We start from the raw sequence: 8330 nt of genomic DNA on the forward strand, positions 1-8330 counted from the left end.
GCTAAAATGTACTTAAGTATCAAAAGTAGAAGTAAATTCCTTATATTAAGCAAATCAGATGGCACGATTCTTTTTTTCTTTCTTTTCCATTTACAGATAGCCCGGGGCACACTAACACTCTTAACTTACAAAGCATTTGTGTTTAGTGAGTCCGCTAGATCAGATGCGGTAGGTATGACTACGCACACGGGGGGTCAAGTTCCTCTGATTTTCATTCACCCGCCCCGACGATCCCCGGGTCTTCCACCAAGATGCGCTATTGACCAGGTCAACGGCATCTACCTTTACGTATAACTATATTATTTCACCCGTGTAGTTATATGTACAGTGTTGAGCTGCACACACTCACTCCAGCACGGTGAGCCACTAAGCAGAAAACAAATATTCAATCCGAGTTTTGTAAACCGAAGCCCGATATCGCGAGATGTCCGTGAACGCTTGCCAAGCAGACTCGGTAGAACAGACCGGGTTTGATGTTTAAGAATTCAATGAGAGAAGTGAAAATTGATTCCTTCGTTGTTTAATTTTCTCGAAATCTTCTCCAGCTAATGTCTCAGGTAAACGAACTTGTTATTACTCCAACCTCGTGAAAGTGACAAACTGACACGTTTACATTATCGAATTAGTGCCATTGATAAGACTAATTGCGATTGCGTGTTTCTGCGCATGAGCACAGCAAGCCAAGGTCGCCATGACATCACCTAAAAGCGTAAAATTATATCAATTCAATTCAATTCAAGGGCTTTATTGGCATGGGAAACATGTGTTAACATTGCCAAAGCAAGTGAGGTAGACAACATACAAAGTGAATATATAAAGTGAAAAACAACCAAAATTAACAGTAAACATTACACATAAAGAAGTTTCAAAACAGTAAAGACATTACAAATGTCATATTATATATATATATATATACAATGTACAAATAGTTAAAGGACACAAGATAAAATAAATAAGCATAAATATATATTCATATTCCATCATTGATCCAACGTTAAATAGTAGTAGTATAGTAGTAGGCTTTAAATATCTAAAACGGTGTCCTCTACATAGACCGCGTGGCCTAATGGATAAGGCGTCTGACTTCGAATCAGAAGATTGAGGGTTCGAGTCCCTTCGTGGTCGTCTTTTGCTAAATCGTGACATTTGTAGCTAGGATTGCGAAAGTGTCAAGATTTGACAATTGCGTGATTCAGCATAATTTAACAGGCAAACAAGTTAAATGTTCTTATTTCTCATACTGTACACGACCGCATATCATTTCTACATATTCTTGCACAGTTATGGTTGCTAAGTACTTCCGAACCGAGTGCACCAGCTCGCTTCGCTTTCCAGTTGTGGGCGTTTTCAGCTACGTATAATAAGGTAACTGCGCAGAGAAATCTTGTACAGCAGAGTGGCGCAGCGGAAGCGTGCTGGGCCCATAACCCAGAGGTCGATGGATCGAAACCATCCTCTGCTATTTTCTCTTCCCGTTCACGCGGAATCCGATGTTTTTTGCTCATTCATTGAACAACATTTATTTGTACTTTATAGAAAATAACTGCAACAGCAATCAACTTAAATGAGGTCAACATATCTACAAAAACTCAACATAGATGTTTTATCCTTTCAAACAAAACATGCTAATGTATTGATTACATGAGAAAATAGTCACAAAGCAGGCCTCATTCACTACCTAAATGCTCTGAGGGCTATATCCTTTGCAATAGATTCATTGGGCTTCTCACTAGCCTCTGCTATGATGTCAATATCTTCTGAATGGTGGCCCTGAGGTTGCTCTGCTGGCTCCTGCTCTGCTCTGACATCACCAGCAAGGCTCACTGCCTTGTTGATATGGTTTTTATTCTGCAGTGGAAGAAAGAGTAAAAACATACTGAATTCAATATCTTACATAAAATCAAATCAGATGTTAATGCGAGTGTAGTGAAATGCTTCTGCTTCTCGTTTCCGACAGTGCAGTAATATCTAACAGTAATCTAACAATTCCACAACAACTACACAATACTCAGAAATCTAAGTAAAAGGATGGAATAAGTATATATACATATAAATATATAGATGAGCGATGACCGAGCGGCACAGGCAAGATGCAATAGATGGTATAAAATACAGTGTACATATGAGATGAGTAATGCAAGATATGTAAACATTATTAAAGTGACTAGTGATCCGTTTATAAAAGTGGCCAATGATTTCAAGTCTGTATGTAGGCAGCAGCCTCTCTGTTAGTGATGGCTGTTTAACAGTCTGATGGCCTTGAGATAGAAGCTATTTTTCAGTCTCTCGGTCCCAGTTTTGATGTACCTGTACTGACCTCGCCTTCTGGATAATAGCGGGGTGAACGGGCAGTGGCTCCTAGATGATCTTTTGGCCTTCCTGTGACATCGGGTGCTGTCAGGGTCCTGGAAGGCAGGTAGTTTGCCCCCGGTGATGTGTTGTGCAAACTGCACCACCCTCTGGAGAGCCTTGCAGTTGTGGGTGGTGTAGTTGCAGTACCAGGAAGTGATACAGCCCGACAGGATTCTCTCAATTATGCATCTGTAAAGGTTTGTGAAGGTTTTGGATGAAAAGACAAATTTCTTCAGCCTCCTTAGGTGGGTGGACCATTTCAGTTTGTCCGTGATGTGTATGCCGAGGAACATAAAACTTACTACCCTCTCCACTACTGTCCCGTCGATGTGGATATGGGGGTGCTCCCTCTGCTGTTTCCTGAAGTCCATGATCATCTCCTTTGTTTTGTTGATGTTGAGTGAGAGGTTGTTTTTCTGACACCACACTCTGAGTGCCCTCACCTCCTCCCTGTAGGCTGTCTATTCGTAGTTGGTAATCAAGTCCACTACTGTTGAGTCATCTGCAAACTTGATGATTGACTTGGAGGCATGCATGGCTACGCAGTCATGGGTGAACAGGGAGTACAGGAAGGGGCTGAGCACGCACCCTTGTGGGGCCCCAGTGTTGAGGATCAGCGAAGTGGAGGTATTGTTTCCTACTTTCACCACCTTGGGCGGCCCGTCAGGAAGTCCAGGACCCAATTGCACAGGGCCGGGTTAAGAACCAGGCCTCAAGCTTAATGATGAGCTTGGAGAGTACCATGGTGTTGAATGCTGAGCTGTAGTCAATGAACAGCATTCTTACATAGGTATTTCTCTTGTCCAGATGGGATAGGACAGTGTGCAGTGTGATGGCAAATTGCATCGTCTGAAGACCTATTATTGTGGTATGCAAATTGAAGTGGGTCTGAGGTGGTAGGTAAGGTGGAGATGATATGATCCTTGAGTAGTCTCTCAAAGCACTTCAATATGATATAAGTGAGTTACCTTTGACTTCTTGGGAACAGGAACAATGGTGGCCATCTTGAAGCATGTTGGGACAGCAAACTGGGATAGGGAGAGATTGAATATGTCCGCTGGTCTGCGTATGCTCTGAGGATGCGGCTAGAGATGCCTTCTAGGCCGGCAGCCTTGCGAGGGTTGGCACTTTTAAATGTCTTACTCACATTGGCCACGGAGGAGGAGAGGGAGGGCCCGCAGTCCTTGGTAGCGGGCCACGTCGGTGGCACTGTATTATCCTCAAAGCGGACAAAGAAAGTGTTTAGTTTGTCTGGAAGCAAGACGTCGGTGTCCATGACGTGGCTAGTTTTCTTTTTGTAGTTAGTGATTGCCTGTAGACCATGCCACATACGTCTCATGTCTGAGCCGTTGAATTGCTTCTCCACTTTGTCCCTATACCAACATTTTGCTTGTTTGATTGCTTTGCGGAGGAAATAACTAAACTGTTTGTTTTTGAAAGTATTCCCAGTCATCTTTCCATGGTTAAATACAAGTGGTTCGCATTTTCAGTTTTGCGTGAATGCCGCCACCCATCCACAGTTTATGGTTAGGGTAGGTTTGAATGGTCAGAGTTGGTACATCTCCAATGCACTTCCTTATAAACTCACTCACCGAATCATCGTATAAATCTATATTATTCTCTGAGGGTGCTCGGAACATTTCCCAGTCCGCGTGATCAAAACCATTTTCAAGTGTGGATTCCGATTGGTCAGACCAGCGTTGAATAGTTCTTATCACGGGTACATCCTGTTGGAGTTTCTGCCTGTAGGACAGGAGGAGCTAAATGGAGTTGTGGTCAGATTTGCCGAAGGGAGGGCCTTGTATGCATCGCGGAAGTTAGAGCAGTGATCCAGTGTATTGCCCGAGTGCTACAATCAATTTAGGTAGCCTTGTTCTCAAATTTCCTTTTTAAAATCCCCAGCTACAATAAATGCAGCCTCAGGATATATGGTTTCCAGTTTGCATAGATTTCAGTGAAGTTCCTTGAGGGCCATCGCGGTATAGGCTTGAGGGGGAATGTACACGACTATGACAATAACCAATGAGAATTGTCTTGGGAGATAATATGGTCTGCATTTGATTGTGCGGAATTCTAGGTCAGGTGAACAAAACTTGAGTTCCTATATGTTGTTACGATTACACCATGAGTCATTAATCATGAAGCGTACACCCCAGCCCTTCTTCTTCCCAGAGAGATGTTTATTTCTGTCGGCGCGACGCATAAAGAATCCCGGTGGCTGTACCGACTCCGACAACATATCCCGAGAGAGCCATGTTTCCGTGAAACAGAGTATGTTACAATCCCTGATGTCTCTCTGGAAAGTAACCTTTGCCATAATTTAGTCTACCTTGTTATCTAGAGACTGGACATGGGTGAGTAATTTCCAAGATGGCATAGCAGTCGGACGTGTGTTTGTCTTTGTCTTATCCCATGTATTATCCCATGTAAATAGCAGTTTTTTCGTATATATTTGAATCTCACATTCTATCTACGAACTAAATATACTGACTAGAACCACATTTTTTGATCATATTACTCCAGTGCTAGCCTCTCTACACTGGCTTCCTGTTAAGGCAAGGGCTGATTTCAAGGTTTTACTGCAAACCTACAAAGCATTACATGGGCTTGCTCCTACCTATCTTTCCGATTTGGTCCTGCCGTACATATCTACAAGTACGCTTTGGTCACAAGACGCAGGTCTCCTAACTGTCCCTAGAATTTCTAAGCAAACAGCTGAAGGCAGGGCTTTCTCCTATGGAGCTCCATTTTTATGGAATGGTCTGCCTACCCATGTGAGAGACGCAGACTCGGTCTCAACCTTTAAGTCTTTATTGAAGACTCATCTCTTCAGTAGGTCCTATGATTGAGTGTAGTCTGGCCCAGGAGTGTGAAGGTGAATGGAAAGGCACTGGAGCAACGAACCCCCCTTGCTTTCTCTGCCTGGCCGGTTCCCCTCTCTCCACTGGGATTCTCTGCCTCTAACCCTATTACAGGGGCTGAGTCACTGGCTTACTGGTGCTCTTCCATGCAGCCCCTAGGAGGGGTGCGTCACTTGATTGGGTTGAGTCACTGACATGATCTTCCTGTCTGGGCTCTTATCTTCCTGTCAGATGCTCGGTTTCCATAACTAAAACTTGGACATTGACTGAGGAGGTTTCAGTTTCTTATATACAAAGGGGGCAATTTTCCTTGTAGAGTAATGGACTGAATCATTCCTGAACAGTGAGAGAGTTGAAAACAACATTTTGCTATGAATTAATCCATTAAGTCTTTTCTCTATCCTATTTGTTTTGATAGGATAGTCTTGAAAATGCACGGGTTATGAACATCAAACTTGTTAGTTAGTACCTCGCATGCATTAATACAGCGCAAATTTAGGTCGGACAAATGTTCTGGTGGAATACATGTGACAATTCTTCATGGTCATGATAAAAAATTAGGTCCTACCGAGTTTTGAACTCGGATCGCTGGATTCAGAGTCCAGAGTGCTAACCATTACACCATAGAACCACGTTTTGCTTTTCATTCTGCAACACATTTTGAACTATTGGAATTTCATGTGTCATTATATGTATAGCAAATATATTGTACACAACCAGGAAGCTGACAGCTGGCTGTTTGGGAGGCAGTCGATATTGATTCATGGAACATCATGCCCCACATGTGATTGTTATCATTCCCAATGGGTAGTGCAAGCAAAATTAAAGGGACTCGCACACACAATAACTGGTTTAGGAGGCCAGTGCCTTATCCATTATAGACCACTGAGGGGCATTAAGAAAATATATATATGCCGGAATGACTACAGGGCCTACGAATTCATATTAGTACTGTCGTGTAAAAGCATTCTTTTCAAATTACGATTTCCATAAATATTTTCACGAAGGCCACGCTGGGCCAACACCGTGATGGACAATTTTACCAAAGCCATGGCATGGGTTACCGAGAGTTAGCAAACCAGCTAGCTACCGTATCATTCTGGGCACGTAGTCGCATTTTAGCTAACTAGCTATCTACCTGACCTGTCTAGCTAACTTTCATCTGACTGGAGCAATGTCTGTCTCTGGTGTACTTCCTCAGCTATCTCTGGTGGAGACCGACAATGTAGTTATGTCTGTATACCCGGGTTGCGGTTATCTTCCTCTTTTTATATTTTTTTTATTAAAAAAAATAAAATTGTATTTATTTCATCCGTCAGTCATTGGTGACAGCTAGCTAACTAGCTATTTGCGAAAGGATATATTGTCATACTGCAGCAAGCGCTTTTAAAGGCCAAAATAATCAATATTCTCTTATAGATTGTGGTGATAAACTTGCCTCTGAATTAATAATATAAATTACTTTTTAAACAGGTCAACATTCACAAAGCCGCGGGGCCAGACGGATTACCAGGACGTGTACTCAAAGCATGCGCGGGCCAACTGGCAAGTGTCTTCACTGACATTTTCAACCTCTCCCATGCCGAGTCTGTAATACCTACATGTTTCAAGCAGACCACTATAGTCCCTGTGCACAAGAAAGCGAGTGCCCCGTAGCACTGACGTCGGTAGCCATGAAGTGCGTTGAATGGCTGGTCATGGCTCACATCAACACCATTATCCCAGAAACCCTAGACCCACTCCAATTCGCATACCACCCCAACAGATCCACAGATGACGCAATCTCAATCGCACTCCACAGTGCCCTTTCCCACTTAGACAAAAATAACTACTTTGTGAAAATACTGTTTATTGACTACAGCTCAGCGTTCAACATCATAGTGCCCACAAAGCTCATCACTAAGCTAAGGACCCTGGGACTAAACACCTCCCTCTGCAACTGGATCCTGATCTTCCTGACGGGCCGCCCCAAGGTGGTAAGGATAGGCAACAACACATCTGCCACGCTGATCCTCAACACTGAGGCCCCTCAGGGTTGCGTGCATAGTCCCCTCCTGTACTCCCCGTTCACCCACGACTGTGTGGTCAAGCATGACTCCAACACCATCATTAAGTTTGCCGACGACACAACATTGGTAGGCCTGATCACCGACAATGATGAGACAGCCTATAGGGAGGAGGTCAGAGACCTGGCAGTGTAGAGCCAGGACAAGAACCTCTCTCATTGTGAGCAAGTCAAAAGGACAATAGGAAAAGGAACAGGCCCCCATTAACTTCAACGGGGCTATAGTGGAGCAGGTTGAGAGTTTAAAGTTCCTTGGTGTCCAGATCACCAACAAACTATCATGGTCCAAACACACCAAGGCAGTCGTGAAGAGGGCACGACGAACACCTTTTCCCCCTCAGGAGACTGAAAATATGTGACATTGGTCCCCAGATCCTCAAAAAGTTCTGCAGCTGCACCATCAACAGCATCCTGACCGATTGCATTACCGCCTGGTATGGCAAACGCTCGGCATCTGACCGGAAGGCACTACAGAGGGTAGTGCGTACAGCCCAGTACATCACTGGTGCCAAGTTTCCTGACATCCAGGACCTACTAGGCGGTGTCAGAAGAAGGCCCAAAAAATTGTCAAAGACTCCAGTCACCCAAGTCATAGACTGTTCTCTCTGCTACCGCACGGCAAGCGGTACCGGAGCGCCAAGTCTAGGACCAAAAGGCTTCTTAAAGCAGCTTCTATCCCCAAGCCATAAGACTCCTGAACAACTCATTTAATCAAATGGCCAAGCGGACTATTTACACTGAACCCCTCATGTGAGTTGAGATGGGTGTGTCTTGGCAATAAATGATACTAAGAACTGTTTTGTAAGCACTCTCAGATAATTAATTTATGGACACTGAATTGATCTGAGAGTCACAGGGCTATGGTGAAGCTCATAACTCTGACTTGTGTGTGGTTTGCTCTCTCATGATTTGGTAATACAGGAAATTTCCACGACACCTCGTTATTGTTATGTCAATTTATTGTGTTACTTTTTGATTGATCCAGGCTGTATCACAACCAGTCATGATTGGGAGTCCCATATGGCGGCGCACGATTGGCCCAGCGTCGTACA

The 8330-nt window shown here is 43.8% G+C and overlaps 2 non-coding genes across 2 annotated transcripts; one reads left to right on the forward strand and one right to left on the reverse strand.

The window, feature by feature from the left end:
- The first annotated feature begins 1052 nt into the window (after positions 1-1052).
- On the forward strand, positions 1053-1125 carry trnar-ucg (transfer RNA arginine (anticodon UCG)). The gene has a single exon. It is a non-coding gene; the product is annotated as a tRNA-Arg (tRNA).
- A 4647-nt stretch (positions 1126-5772) lies between these two features.
- On the reverse strand, positions 5773-5844 carry trnaq-cug (transfer RNA glutamine (anticodon CUG)). The gene has a single exon. It is a non-coding gene; the product is annotated as a tRNA-Gln (tRNA).
- Positions 5845-8330: the final 2486 nt, after the last annotated feature.

The sequence above is a fragment of the Oncorhynchus keta genome, chromosome 3 (assembly GCF_023373465.1).
Source record: "Oncorhynchus keta strain PuntledgeMale-10-30-2019 chromosome 3, Oket_V2, whole genome shotgun sequence".
In the NCBI taxonomy this organism is placed as follows: domain Eukaryota; kingdom Metazoa; phylum Chordata; class Actinopteri; order Salmoniformes; family Salmonidae; genus Oncorhynchus; species Oncorhynchus keta.